The 6,725-nt window shown below is 43.3% G+C and overlaps 1 pseudogene across 1 annotated transcript; it reads right to left on the bottom strand.

Annotated features, from left to right (window-relative positions):
- Positions 1-4,180: 4,180 nt before the first annotated feature.
- On the bottom strand, positions 4,181-6,240 carry LOC307189578 (protein ARK2N-like; annotated as a pseudogene). The gene is made up of 2 exons: positions 5,207-6,240; positions 4,181-4,238 (listed from the first exon to the last, which is right to left on the bottom strand). The product of its transcript is annotated as a protein ARK2N-like (transcript).
- Between the last annotated feature and the right edge of the window lie 485 nt (positions 6,241-6,725).

The raw sequence follows: 6,725 nt of genomic DNA, 5'->3' as shown, positions 1-6,725 counted from the left end.
AAGTGTAGGGAAGGGAAACCCGGCTGAGCTGGGTGACGTATTCACCGGTAACCTTATAAAGTTTGTGTATGTGCAGAAACTCACCTAGAAGATAAGCTCACAGCTTGAGACTCTGAAAGTCAGTCACCCAAATATAAATTGGTTGAATATGCTATATATGTATTCTAGTCTGATAAACGTGTTTACCTATGTCCTTTTAGGCTTATTAGCACTGCTGTTGCCTAGAAGGTTGAATTTTTGGGTGGCTAAGGATACCTGGAAATAAGAGGACAGAGTACCTGGAAGAGGAGTTTCTGGCCCTGAAGAACCAAGAGAGAATGAAGAACTTGGCTAAAACCTCCGTGCTGCCTCACTATGTTTTCTGAACTAAGTAGACTAAAACCAGAAACCACGAACTGTGTCCTAAACTGTGAAACTGCAACCCTCCTGGGGGCTTATCATCATCTTGCAACCCATTGGTCAAGACCCCGACATCCCTATTTGAGGACACGAGGTAGACTTGTCTGCACTAGAGTTCTAACCGCGGTCCTAATCCACGCAGCCCCAGCCCAGCTTTAGACAAATAATTTCCAATGATGCCTCTCTATGTGTGTTGCGTTTTACTTATTTACTTTGGCAAGGCAGGCTGAGATCTCAGCAACTCTGGACTAACAGAGAGATGAAAAAATCTGAACCAAATGGAGCAATAGTGGTGGAAAATGGTCTAGCTTCGAGGTTGGCTCGGAAAAGTCACTTAGTCCAGGCACATTTTCCCAAAACCAAAGGATATAAACGCCGTGCTAGCAGGGCTTTTTTTCTCCTCTTTCCTTCACTGCTGCATCCTCAAAGTCTAGAACTGTTCCTGACACATAGTAGTCATTTGTTAATGTTTGTTACATGAATTAAAGTTCTAATTCTGGAAGCAAACAAGACTGGGGTGTCCAATGAGATGTGTGAGAACAACCCTGATGAAAGAGTGCTGTAGGCCAATGATTAGGCGTCAGACCAATTTGCAGGTTTTCATCAGGGATCTTCTTCATCAGTGGTGGGAACCAACCACTGAATCTCTCCTGTGCCAAGGAAAACCTTGAATCTGCCAGGTTAAAAAACTACATTTAGACGTAGCCTTATGAAATTCTGTTACATTTCAAGTATAAGCTTTCTAAAATCTCACAAATTCTATCAACACCTCTATAATTGTTTTTTAAAAGCCAGATTGACCTCAGACATCTCCACATTGTTAATTGTCATTAAGACAGTGACAGCAATGAGGCAATGTCTAGAGCAGTGTTTCTCGACTTCAGCACTATGGGCATTTGGGGCCAATGGGGAGGGGGGTGTCCTGTACATCCTGGGATGTTTAGCAGCGCACTTGGCCTCTACCCTCTAGATGTCAGGAACATTGCCCCCCAATTATAACCAAAACTGTCTCCAAACATTGTCAAGTGTCCCCAGGGGTAGGGGAAGGGTACTCATCCCTTGTAGGGAACCACTGGTCTATATATTTGAGAACAAAAATGATACCATCAACCAAGTTGCCACTTATATGTGAAGGCAACTGCCAGTTTCAGACTCCGAGTCATATAAAGGATACCACTCTTGAAAGAAAAAGAAAACGACTTAAGGATATGTTACAGGCAACTGAGTCATGATCCAAAATTGAATAACCAGCTTAGAAAAAAGAAAAGGGAGGCTGTGAGTCATAAAACTAATAAAAACGACCTTCATTTTCACTATAATGAGTCTAAGTGTGGATTTATTTTTATTTGTTTTGTGTAGGATTCAGAATTCCAAACATTTTCAATTTGAAGATTCACGTCTTTCATTAATTCTGGAAAATTCTCAGCTAGTATCTCTTCAAGTATCGCTTCTTCACCACCACTTCTTTCTCCTGGACACACAGACTACATCTCTCAGCCCTGCTTGCCATTAGGTGCTGGTATATGACTGGGCTCTGGCCAAAGGAACAAAATCTCCTACAGGCAATCCTCTCTCCTCTGCCTACAGGCTGGAAGCGAAATACTTACGTAAAGACCCTAAAGGACAGCAAAATCACAAGACAAAGAGAGTCTGTGTACTCTTTTTTTTTAAATTTACCATCTTTTTTTAATTATTATTTTACATGAAAGACTTCATTTATTTATTCTGGCCACACCACACAGCATGGGGGATCTTAGTTCCCCAACCAGGGATCAAACCCATGCCCCCCGCATTGGAAGCACAGAGTCTTAACCACTGGACCACCAGGGAAGTCCTCAAAATAAACTTCTATTACTTTAAGCCAACAACTTTTGAGGTATGTTTGTTATAGCAGCAAGCATCATCTTAAATGATAAAACAAGGAACAGAGACAGTAAGGGATCCAATGCAGGGGATGGAGCAATGGGAATGTCCAGCGGAACTGCAAAGAGTGTTCCCAGAATTACAGCTGGGCAGTGGCTGAGAGTGCAAGCCTGGTCGAGATTAGAAACAGGCACAGAGGGATCCAGGAGGGATGGTGGGGGATTAGTTTGATTATGTGGAAAATTGATTGGTGGGTATTTTGATGTGCAAACAACAAGAAATTCTAAGGAAGCCCCAGAAAAGTAACATCTGAGGAAATGTACTTTGGGAAATTAGAGGTTGACACAGAAATGCAAACATAATAAACTACTTGGCTCATCAGGGAACAATATTTATTTGCATACAGCCAATACTGCACGCACTTGGTAGGAATATAACCAAGAAAAGAGAACTCTGTGATGATACATATGTGAAACAAAGTAAGAATGCTAAATTCTTGGCTTCCATAGTGAGAAGCCACCAGGTAATACTGATAAGACACAAAACCAAAAAGTCAAGAAACAGTCATTTAAGTATCTATGTAGAATAATCAAAGTAAATAGCAAGAGAAAAGAATGTACAGTGGTTACCTCTAGGAAGTAAAAATCTGGGATGGAAAAGGGTAGCTATTTGTCATTATAAATATTATACCACATTTGACTGAAAGTATGTACATATATCACTTTGATAAACATGAATATATATATATTTAAAAAATCTGCTTACATCAGGCATTTCTAACCTTCAGCCTGGCTGTACCACACTTTTTAAACGGCTTATAATCAGGACAGAGATAAATTTACCTTGATGGCAGGGAATAAAAATCAATGTGCCCTCACATTGCCTTTCGCATAGTCAAATGATTCTTGAGGACTTTTCATTCTTTCCTTAAAAAGAAAATACTGCCAATATAATAAAAAGGGATTATTGGCTAAATGTTGGCTAAAATCATTTAAGATGGGATTTAGAATCTAACAGCATGCATTCTCGTCAGGGAAATAATGCTTCAGTTATAATATAGAGCAACTAGATGGGTCTGTGATGCAACAATGTGATGCTTATTTCAGCCTATATTTTGAGGTGTGAAAAACCTCTTTCTATAATGACCTCTTCAGTGGGCACATTTTAGCTGATGCCAAATCCACATCTATAGTGAAAACCATAAATAATCTACACACACCTCATCCCGCGTGTGAAGAGAGTAGAGGAAGCATGAACAGGAGAGTCAGAAGCATGGCAAGAATATACCCCCTATTTCCAAAAGATGCCCAAACAAAAGTATCCTCTTCCACTGTCAGACTATGGATTTGACTTTGTGGCCAAATTGTCAGCTGAGAAAACATGGCAATGAAGAGCCTATGGCAGAGAAAGGGGAGAATAGAAAAATCAGAATTAGTAGGGCTTTGATGGTATCTTCAGCCAGTCCTGCCCTGACTGAATGCTCCCCTATACCGTTCTTTCCTTCCTCCTTGGCTGTCCATCCTCTTCCCCCTCTTACAGCCTCCTCCCAGCTCCAATCCTCCGGCAAGGGAGCTCTGAGAAGGCTAAAGGTCATTCTGGACTCCTTCCTTCTCCCTCCTTCCTCTACCTATAGAGCTCCTGGAAGAAAATTTTGTGACTCTTACGTGAAGGTGAATACCCTCATTGCTTTCAACAAACAGTTGACCCCAGGCAATGCTTGGCAAATGCTCGATGCTGAATTTGAAACTGCACTGTGCTGGCACCCAAGCTAAGCACAGTCAGTGGGGAGAGACAGAGAGATTTCACCAGCCTTTCATGAGGTGCTGACTGTGCTTTGCATGGGTTACCTCAAGGTCAAGAAGAAAATAGCAGCATTCCATCCCAGCCTGAGCCAGCACACCCTGGGAGAGAGATGCCGTCACCTGCCAGACAGGTGCTTGCCCATCAGATATTTGTCCCCGCTGAAACCTGAGGAGCTGCGTTAATCCAGAGACACTGGAGAGCTGGCCTTCTGCTTGGGTTGTTTGTGTTTCTGTTGGCATTGTTGTTGCTGATTTTCTTCTTTTAATCTATAACAGTGAGTTAGTAAGAGGAGTGTGAGGACACCAGTGTTCCTAGAATCACAGAGGGAGATTCTGTGAAATCTTGGGGGGCGGGGGTAGGAGAAATGATTGGAAGGAAGAGTGGAAATAGCTGACCCTGAGGGAAGAGGACAAGTCCCAGACAGGGAAGAGCCTTCCTATAGGATCTATTCAATTTGCCTGCCCGGACACCTCTCCCCTCCTTTGGGGGAAGCATGGCAGAATGGAGAAGAGCACAGGCTCTGGAGCCAGGCAGGCTGAGGTGGGATTTGGGCTCCCTAATTACTAGCTGTGTGACTTTAGGCAAGTTATTAAATCTTGGGGCCTCAGGTGCTTCATCTGTAAAATGGAGTAATAGTACCTGTGTGGTTGAAAGGATTTAATGAGCTAATACCTGTAAATGCTTAGAACGCTGCCTGGTAGTGTAATAGTAGGTAATCAAATATTGGCTTTTTTTTTCAAGTCTACGTATTAATTTTATTACACAGAAAAATAAATACAAGATTGAAAAACTGAAATCCATTTCACCTGGTAATTAAAATATCATTCTAAAAGGAAGGCAATTTCCTAAGATTGAAAGTCACCAAGTAAAATGAAGTCGTCTAATAAAATTCATCATTCTCAGATTCCTACTGAGGGAAAGAAGAAATTCTTTTCTCTGTGATGTTACTTTCCTAAGTGACTTCTTTTAATTTAAAAAAAAGGGGGGGGGGAAGGGAGCAATTTTCCATGAGTTTTGATTATACAAATGCCACAAACAGCTTCTGAGGCAGAAGCTATGACAATGAGCTTCCATGCCACAAAGAGGAAGAGAAGTGAGTGGAAGAGAACAGTGCAGAGGAAACACAGTGACACTGCATGACAGTAGGTATTTACGTCTGCTATCCTCATCCAATGTAAGGTCAACAACTTCTGCAGGTGACGCCCAAGTCTGCTGGGGAGTCACAGCAGTCCATGACTGTGTTTGCCGGGTGCTAACATACTGCATGCCAGACCCGTGCTTCCATGAAGAGACACTCTGAGGCACACCTCCTTGAGGATGAACCCACCTTGCATGTCGCTGAACTCCCACCATCTCCACTTCACGTGAAGAGGCAATATTAATTTCTTCATTGAGTGGTGCATTGCCAGCAGATGTTCTGTCACTTGCTAGGAATCTTGGATCCAAACGACCTGGTATCTCTGCAGTGATCCCTGAAACCTCTGCAGCATCGTCTGATGAGCTCGTGCTTGAGTCACAAGTCAGGTCACTATCACTGGTACTACTGTCCTGCAACAGGTTATATTTCTTTCGTACGGCAGCCTCCCGTTTCTGCCTCAGTAGCCTGATTCTCTCCTTGTGCTTTTGGGTCTGATGACCTTTAACCTTGGCAACTGGGCCATTCTGTTTATCACTGGATTGCCGGGTTTTCTTGGCAGCCGTGGTGGATGTTTCACTTTCAGATCAGGACCGGTGAGACTTGCGCCCAACTGTGGCACCGGAAGGATCTCCTTCTACCGCTGTTTCTGCCTGGGAGGGTTCATTCTCCTCTGCAGAAGACAGCGTATCTGAATCGGCCAGGTGACCAGTAGAGGAAATGGAAAGCATGCAGTGGTTAGAGGAGTCTCCCTCATAAACTCAGCCAGTTGTCGGTTTGTCACCCTCCGTGGATGCTAACTGAGACTCCAAAGAGTCCCTTCTCAGTTCCATCAACACGCAGGGCATTGAAGAAAGAACTGTAGAATCCACCACACCATCTTTCAGAAATTGAGATTCCAGTTCCACAGATCCCTCTTCCTCCTTAGCTGACTCTTGTTCAGATGTTTTTGGTGGGACTTCAGACTCAATGAGTTCTTCAACTTTTCCCACTGCTTCCTCCATCTTCATTTCAGACTTGCAAGTTAAATCATGGAGCAGAGTCTAGGAAACTACGTCAAAGATGCAACGGGAAAGCAACCGCTCCTGAAGCCTTCGCGAATGAAGCTCGTGGTGTTTGAATCCTTGAGTCACTCCAGGAGGGAGTCTGCTCCCTTCTCTCCCCACCTTTTTGCAGATGCCAACAGCTCGGCTCAGGGAGATTTGGCTGTGCTCCTCTCATGCAGTGGTATCAACATCCCATTCAAGTTTCTGGATGAACCTTGCACTCCTCGCAGACAGATCGCAACCTCCAAATATTGGCTTTTTCTAATGGCTTCCTGATACTCTTTAGGGAGCTACTCTTAGGCTCTGTGTCTGGGATGGAGCTGAACTTGCCTCTTCCAGCAGCACATAAATAACCCAGGACTGACCAATTGAAGCACCACCCACTTGAGCATAATAATTACTTCCTAGAATGTGGAGCACCTCTTAAGAAATATTACTCATGGGAACATAAAATTGTGCAGCAACTCTGTACAGTTTTG

Source organism: Stenella coeruleoalba (assembly GCF_951394435.1).
Source record: "Stenella coeruleoalba genome assembly, chromosome: 7".
Classification (NCBI taxonomy): Eukaryota; Metazoa; Chordata; class Mammalia; order Artiodactyla; family Delphinidae; genus Stenella; species Stenella coeruleoalba.
Note: the sequence above shows the minus strand (reverse complement) of the source record. Positions and strands in the feature narration are given on the sequence as shown.